Here is a 7,898-nt window from a genome sequence, read left to right on the forward strand (position 1 = left end):
ACCATTTATAGTTACACAATTTGACCGTCACTATAGATAATAATCAATATAGCAATATTTATACCAATAGGAAAATAGGTGTCATTAAATGCTTGATTTCTTCTAACAGATATAAAATTTCATTAGTATAAATAGTCTATACCTACAAAATTTGACTGTCATTATAGAAAAGCATTGATATTAGCTATACTAATGAAAGAATATGCATTTGTAAATATTTGATTTATTCTGATAGTCAAAAAGTTGTGTTGGTATAAAAATCGTTAGTAAATATTTTCTCTATTCTGGCAGTTTTAAATTATTATTGGTAAAAAAAGTGTATAGCTACGGAATTTGATCATCACTATAGATATCTATAGTTATGGAATTTGATCGTCACTATAGGTAATAGGCATAATACAATAATAGCTATACTGACAGAACGAAATCCGTCAGTAAATATCTAGTATTATTGGTAAAAATAGTCTATAGCTACGGAATTTGACCATCACTATAGATAAAAGTTAGACTACAATAATGTTATACTAACGGAGCGAAATTCGTCAATAGATATCTTATCTATTCTGACAGTTCTAAAGTATTGTTTGTAAAAACAGTTTATAGCTATAAAATTTGATCGTCACTATAGATAAGTGTCGGTATATGGCAATTTTTTTGTAGTGGTCTAATGTCCATTATTGGGTTCAATTCAGACTCAAACATTTTAGGGATTGAGCGATGAGGGGCCTAGACTGACATATTTATATCCATATTTAGTAACTAAACAGATGCAGGACTATTAGTATTCTGATATACAAAAGTTTCAAAACTTTCTATGTAACAAAGGAAATAAAACAAACACTAGCATGCTCACAAGAACCAAAGTTCAAATGGTTCTTCATTATAAATTGGCATAATCTACAACAAACAAGGTATAGAAGTTGAGCTTCCATAAGAAGATTACTGTTAAGAGTATTGAAAATGATAACTTACTTTTTGAGGGGAGTCGAGCAGTTGGATATAGTTCATGTATAATTTTTATGACCTCCGCACAGTGAGTAACTCGTTCAGCTAAACAATATCTTCCATTTGCGGAGGGTACCTCAAATGCAAGAATATGTGCCAATGCGACATCTTTGACATTTACCCAGTGATAGTTTTCATTAGGGTAGTAAGTTGTTCCTACGTCAATAGCCACATATGGCAATTTCCACAAAGAGTAAGAAAGCTCAGATTGATTCAACTATAATCCCACTCAAAAGTTAAGTTCATCACCTAGTGATATTACATTATTCATGCAATAGTCAAAATATTATCCAATATACAAATTGTTTCTAAATAATAATATTACTAAACATAGACTCACTAAACATAACTTGTTAGAACATGCTTTATCTTATTTAGTTTGATATGATTTCTCATAGTTGAGACCTTAAGATCTCATCTCATTCGTATAATTTACTTGTTAATTATTATTATGTTGCCTTAATGCACATATATATCCCATTGTAAGTCTCTTAAAGACTAGGATTATGGAATAATTTTCTTTACATATTATTTTATATTTTATCAAAATATTTTGTATTTTATCATATCTAAATGTCAAATATATTAAATTATTTTGTAATGTTGCTACCAACAACCTACCATTTATCAAGTTCAGGATTAGAGCAGCACTTAAGTTTAAAGTTGGTTGCAGAAGAGGACCAATGACAAACGATGGATTGATTGTGACCATGTCAATGCCATTGTCTTTTGAAAACTTCCAAGCACACTCCTCCGCAAGTGTCTTAGACAACGGGTACCACAACTGACAAGAAACTAGAATGTTATCAAATTGTGCAAGTTTTGTTTTGAAAGCAATACAATGTCAGAAAGGATGAGTTAAAAGCAAATGAGAATAAACTTAGGCTCTAAAACGGTAAAATTTGAAATAGTCAGCATAAGGAATTGATGCAATATGAATATATATTTTGTTGCAAAGAAAAGAGAAGATAAACAAAGTTTCCAGTTGAAGAAAAACGTAACATGGCAGGAATGTAATAGAAGATCTTCATCTGAATAATACCACCATGATCTCAATACAGCATAATAAGTTCAAGAAAACATTCCTATTGAAAACTTACATGTCATGAAATTCATTATAATCAGAACTGGTTCCAATTTATTTTATTTAGACTATGATTTGTTTGGTAAAACAGAACATACACAACTACTATAAACAAACCTACATTATTATCATTAAATGTACAATCCCAATTGAGAAGTTACATCAGATGGCTTATTGGTATTTATTTTTATTAAAGCTTTAAAATTTCAACAAGCTTTGCTCAAACTTAAGTTTTAAACTTAAGCTACACCTTAGCTTACAAAATATAAAATATAAAAATTAGACCAATCCCCAGAGAACACACTTCAGCTAAGATCTTTTACACCCAAGAAATACCCCGCCAACACTTCTTGACAAAATTTAATTACATAAATCAATCTATTTAATAATATACTTTAACAATTATTAATACTAATAAACACCCACCATTAATTAAAAAACAGTTTTTAATATTAAAATAATTACATTTATTATTAATTAAATAAAATTTGGTCAGCTCAATAAAAGTTTTCATATTTCTTTCTAGGCAAACAAACCTTAGGGATGTTTGGTAAGTTGCATTCTCCAACCACACACTTAAACATATCACATGAATGCATTCTAAGATTTAATTACTTAAACAAACATATTTATTAATTATTTTTTAAAAATATTTACATTATTAAATATTTATTACTAATTAATAAAATAAAATTTTAACTTTAAAATATTTAATTTTGATTGGTATTAATTGAGTCAAAATGTGATCAATTTATATAAAAGTTTTAACTACAAGTCAATTTTCAAAGAAATATTCTTATAACACTTTCGCTTGCCATCCAAACAACTCCAACCATACCTTGGCAAGCTTGCAAAAATCTGCACTAGAAAACCATGTCTCATCAACAATCACATCATCAGTGCATCTACTGTTGAATATAACAACAGCTATAGATGATGTCACAACCACCCTTTTGAGGGAAGAGATTTTAGCACAAGAACCTAAAACATTAAGAGTCCCATTTAAGGTTGGATCAAGTAACTCAGCCTGCAATAAAGATTGCAATAGACAACTTCAATTTATTAAAATTACCATGGCAAATAATTTTGCAGCAAAAGGAAAGTTTGACAAACGAACCAACTAAACAAAATGGAATAGTAAGTAGTCATCAAATTTTTGCTTTCGGAGAAAAAATGGATGAACCACAAATACATTTAAATTTGTCAATTAAAATTGATATTGCAAGATTTTATAGATATTCTTTACGAAATTTAATTATCAAGAATTGTACATAGAAGCCTAACATTAATATCTCAATGGATCTACAAACTAGCTTCTAGTAAGATCATGATTAAAAAGACCTTGATGGAGAAAAGATTACAATGTCTCATTGTTCCTAAGAAAAGAATCTGAAAGACATGGATTATCATGCAATCATTTAAATCTGCATCCCAAAACTAGTAAACATTTTCAAAGATGAGAATGGAGCTAACTAGCTAAATTCATTTAAAATATTGGAAATCTAATATAACAAGATGAACTAAAGTACATTAACTTGTCCAAAGGATGTTGGAGATTGATAGTGCTTAACCCCAACGTTCACACCATAGTAGTTAAACAAGATGTGGAAATTAAAATTGATAACTTAATCAAATTTGCAAATCTCGGAATTAGGTCAAAGTGACCAAGTAAACTAAGATCCTAACCACATTGTTGTAGCCCATTAATTACACAGGGCCTTAAACACTAGTCCACTCACAATGTGCACTGACCAGTCCCCTACATAGGTTCTACGCAAGCATAATTATCATATCCTAGTGGTCCTCAGTAAGGGCTTTCTAAAACAAGGTTTTTATAAGTATTGGATTTGTCTCGAATAATAATTCTTTGTTAAGTGCCAAGGAAAGGAATACCAAACTGGTTGCAAGGGATTGCACTTTCCCTTTCAACTTTCATGTAATCCAAATTTTATACAATGATGCATGTGAACTTCGAGCTTGGGACCTAATCATGGGACTACATTTCTAACTTTAAGTGGTCCTACATGTAGACAAAAAAATCAATTCCTATTTAATAGTATGCATCTCAATCTGCATACATATGACTTTGAGTAGTATAATTGCTCACAATGACATAGCAAAAATGAGCTAGAGTATCTAGTCTATCTCAATCCAAAAATTCCACAATATGATCTATAGTCTATACTACTGAATAGCATTTTCCAATTAAACTGAATAGACATTTAATCAATAGATGACAAGCATTAACAAACTCGAGAAGCTATAAAACGAATTTCACAGCTTTCCACACAATGAATTCAAGCAAAACATGAACCCCAAATTTCTAGGGCATAGTGTGAACCTGTGGATCTTTGGTATCATAAAAGCAAGGGGAAGCTGTACACATTCACATCCATCAAAAGCAGCATCATATGAGCCCTCCTCTAATAAGTTTGCTTTGAACAGCTGAAGCCGCTCACTAGCTCCATCCAATGCTTGCAAGTGTTCAGTCCTCTTGGGATCACCTAAAAGGATCAAAATAAAGCAACAGAGAAAATAGAGGTGAAATCAATCCATTAAAAGAACTAAAAGAACCACTGATCCAAAACACCATGGACGCCTGATAAACCCTCCTCACTTACTCACATGTATAGCTATAAGTTGTTCAAGAACAAACCGTGAAATCACCAATGCCACAAATAAGCCATTACCACCAAATAAGCTTAAAAACTTTGCAGCAGGTCTAACTAGAGGTGGGCACGGGCCGGTTAACGGCCCCGGCGGGCCCGACCCTCCGGGTTGCAGTTCACCGCCCATCGACTCGGACCCGCCCGTACGGGTGTAGAACCCGCCGGGCCGGGGTTGGCCTGCTCTAACCCGGGCGGGTCCGGGTCATAAGAAGCCGAGCCCGGAACCGGCCGGCTTCCATGATGACCCGGCGGGCAGGGCCGACCCGGTGGGTTGGGCCCGCCGGATAAAATAATTAAAAAAGCTACAAAATTCTGAAAATTCACAAAAAAAAAATATGAAAAAATTCAAAAAAATTTCAGAAAATTTTCTAGAAAAAAAATAAATTAACTAAAAATTGAGATTAAGATAAAAGTTGTTAAATAACAAAAAGTTAGTGTCCTGATGGGGTTTAAACCTAGGACCTCTCATTTAAAATAATCACATTAACCAATTGATCTACAAATCTTTCTTATTTTAATATAAAACATAAATAAATATAAAGAAGTTGCAAAATATTTTTTAAATTTAATCCCAAACAACAAAAAATTTAAAATAATTTATAATAACTTAAAAATTTTAAGACATATCAAAATAATTTTAAAAAGGATAAAAAAAAGCTACATTTTGATTTGTTTATCTATCAAATTAAATTATTAGCACACCTTTTTAAATGCAACAAAAATTACATATCAAGTAGTATTCTTATTTTAAATTGAAGTTATCATCAACTTATTTATTTATTATAATTAGGGTTGGCTCTAGATTTCACTTTGGTCTCTAACTATAGGGTTATTATTGTACTCATCATGTTGTCCTTGAAAAAAAAGATACTAATCAAAATAATATGGTGTTAACTATTATTCTAGGATACTCCTTTTTTACTAATATATTTTTTTACAAATTGATATACATAATTCAAAAAAAAAAATTGTAATTTTATTTTTTTATTTTATAAATTGAAACAAAATAATCTAATATATATGTGACAAATAAGAGTGCCCCTATTTAAGAGAATTTAAGAGTGTGCATGTGTAGAGACTTAGTGCTTATGAGCCAAAAGACGATTAACAAAATAATTATTTTAAAAAAAAATATTTATGAAAATTTATTGTTTGATACTTTGATATTTTACTAATTGATTTATATAATTTTTAATTTATTATATGGTCTCTTAATTTTTTATAAATTAAATATATATGTACAATATTTTGATCCATATCCTACATCTATCTATATATAATTGTTTCCAATAAATGTTTAAAACAAATTGTATCTCAAGTGATTGAGTTTTTGCTATCCAAGTTTAAGGTCATGGGTTCAAATCCCATGACCAACATGCACTTAGTTAAAAAAAAATAATAATAATAAGATTGTAGCTCATGGGTTTGAACCCGGTCAACCAACCGGGTCACGGGTTGGGCTTGCCCCAACCCATAACCGGCCAGCCGAGTCAGTGACCCGGCATGCCGGTTCCGGGCAGAGCACGCGCCGGGTTTCCGAACGGCCTGTGCCCATCTCTAGGTCTAACTATAAAATATCAAAAAGTAAATAAATACATCCAAAACTCTTAAATCATCAAAACCATGGCCAACCATGAAACCAGCAAATGGTTTGAAAGAAATGTTTAAATAAATAAATAAATACCCTTGGTACATATCAAAGTCATCACCAGCCATGAAGTTAGGGTTTGATACCGAAATCACGAACGGTGGCCTTAACAGTGTAGCCACAATTTAGGAGAAGCTTTATTAGCCATGAAGCAATGAGCCGGAGGCCCCCGTCACGCACACCACCTTCCCATTCATCCTCTCTCTCTCTCTCTCTCTCTCTCTCTCTCCAACTTAAAATAGAAAGTGATATTTGCCCTCTCCAACTTGAAATAGAAAGGATGCCAGAGATAGAGATGGACTAGTAATGAGTGATATTTGTCCTTCTTTGATTAGGTTAAAAAAAAAAAATTATGTTGTTATCATCTTGAATTCATATGATGCTACAATAAAAGGATTCTTCAAGAGGTGGTCCTCCATGTGGTTCATAGTGGGGATGTAGTGTCATTATTCTTAGAATCACCAAAATACATGTAGGCCATTATTTGCATTTATTAATTTGTTTTATTAATGATTTGATACGGATTAATAGCATTCACTACTACGCCCATTAGGATACATGTGAGTGAAGCATGAATGTTAATAATGATCTGCAGGTGAACGAGAGTCAAAAAAACCGATTTTTTTTCTTTTTTTCTTTTTTAATAACAGAGTAAAACAATGTATTTGAGAGTACTTACCAACTCAAGAATGTTTTCTCGTAATAAGACATAGCCGACATCATCCAATGCACGAACCTGTGAAATTAGAAATCTTCATAATACAAACATACTTTTTGTTGTAGTTTAGTTATGTGCAGAGCTTTTTGAATGAAGTTATTTGTAGAAAAATAAAGTTTGAACTCATAAGCTAAGAAACAAAAACATTCACATCGCTTTGTGATTAGACATCATCCCATCCAAATCTCATTTTGTCTTTTTTTTAAAAATTGTGTGTGAATAAAAATCCATTATATATCAAATCTAAGTGTTCAACTGGTACTTCCTGTAGTACATTAGTTATGTGTAGCTCTTTCAGAATGAAACCACTAACTCCTCTTCAGAAATTAATTTTTAAAGGTTAGAATGGTAAGAATCATGACAAAATCACAAATCATGTCATACAAATCTCAAACAAAACACAAAGGATCAAAATCAGAATAAAAATTAGCCAATTACTTAACTACTTTGTGAAACCTCTACACAAGTATTGAATTACCTCAGTTCTCAGTTGTTGGCATTAAAAGGACATTAGATTCGTCTAACAGTAATTACATATTGTTCCAATAAATCATAAATTGCGTATTTGAAAGAGTAATGTATGTTTTTTAGAAATTGGCAAACATAATTATTCCAATAACACACAAGACAAGGGAATAGCTACTTAATTTAGGTTTAAACAAAACTCTCAAAGAAAAAATAAATACAATGTTTAAGAACATAAATTCATATCCTTTCACATCTCATGTTTGGCGAAGCATAGACCACACCGCTACTCAGAAAATGAGAAATATG

The 7,898-nt window shown here is 31.5% G+C and overlaps 1 pseudogene; it reads right to left on the reverse strand.

The window, feature by feature from the left end:
- Nucleotides 1–880: 880 nt before the first annotated feature.
- Nucleotides 881–6,618, reverse strand: LOC120263120 (annotated as a pseudogene).
- Nucleotides 6,619–7,898: the final 1,280 nt, after the last annotated feature.

The sequence above is a fragment of the Dioscorea cayenensis genome, chromosome 6 (assembly GCF_009730915.1).
Source record: "Dioscorea cayenensis subsp. rotundata cultivar TDr96_F1 chromosome 6, TDr96_F1_v2_PseudoChromosome.rev07_lg8_w22 25.fasta, whole genome shotgun sequence".
NCBI classification, from domain to species: domain Eukaryota; kingdom Viridiplantae; phylum Streptophyta; class Magnoliopsida; order Dioscoreales; family Dioscoreaceae; genus Dioscorea; species Dioscorea cayenensis.